The sequence below is a fragment of the Octodon degus genome, unplaced genomic scaffold (genome assembly GCF_000260255.1).
Source record: "Octodon degus isolate 3935 unplaced genomic scaffold, OctDeg1.0 scaffold00013, whole genome shotgun sequence".
In the NCBI taxonomy this organism is placed as follows: domain Eukaryota; kingdom Metazoa; phylum Chordata; class Mammalia; order Rodentia; family Octodontidae; genus Octodon; species Octodon degus.
The window spans coordinates 1,082,889-1,083,726 of NW_004524589.1; positions in this window are offsets into that span (position 1 = coordinate 1,082,889).

The following is an 838-nucleotide window of genomic DNA, read 5'->3' on the forward strand; positions in this document are numbered from 1 at the left end:
TTTGTTCTAATGGTGTTTGTAAATAGGATCTCAAGTCCGCATCTTGTACAGCAATTAACCACTAAGAAGAATATATGCAGTGTGTTATTTGTTGAATCTGTACTTCTGATTTGATGTGAAACTGTCTCATTGCTATCTGTTTATCAATAAAATTTTGAAAAAAAATAGTGGGCTTTAGAATGTGCGTTATATCTAGATTTTTTAAAAAAGCATCTTGAATAAAAGGTGAAAGACCAGAAAAACCCATCTGAAAGAAACTTCGTAGCCAAGGGGAGAACTTCTCAGGTGCCCAACAGCTTGTCCATCCCTCTATGATCAAACCGGAAGGAGTTTTTCCACATTGAAATTATGAAAATAGTATAAAAATTCACTGATAACAAGTGACCCAAAGCAAAGCATTGCAGTAAGGACAAAGAGCATTTTGTTATACGCAAAACATTTTTTTTTTATCTACATGCACACTAAGTGTGCATATGTACTAAATGGATAGTGTGCATATTGTAGATAGCATACGTATGCATGTAGTATCTAAATATCTTGTTAATTATTCTAATTTTTCTACAATGAAAGTTGTTGAGGGAACATGCCTGATTAGGGAGCAATTTCCATTAGAAAACACTCTAGATTCATCTCCCTCTGTGACAAACTGGCAGCATCTTTACGATTTCTGTGCTGGGATTGTTAGGTCTGTGTCTTAATCATTAGTTTGCAAATATTAATGAGTATTTTATGCAAACCGATGATATCACTGCCTCTTTCCTTAGTTGTCAACCCTGGATCATCAACATTTATGTATTCCTAAAGAATGAAACGCCAGAATAAAATTATAATTGATATG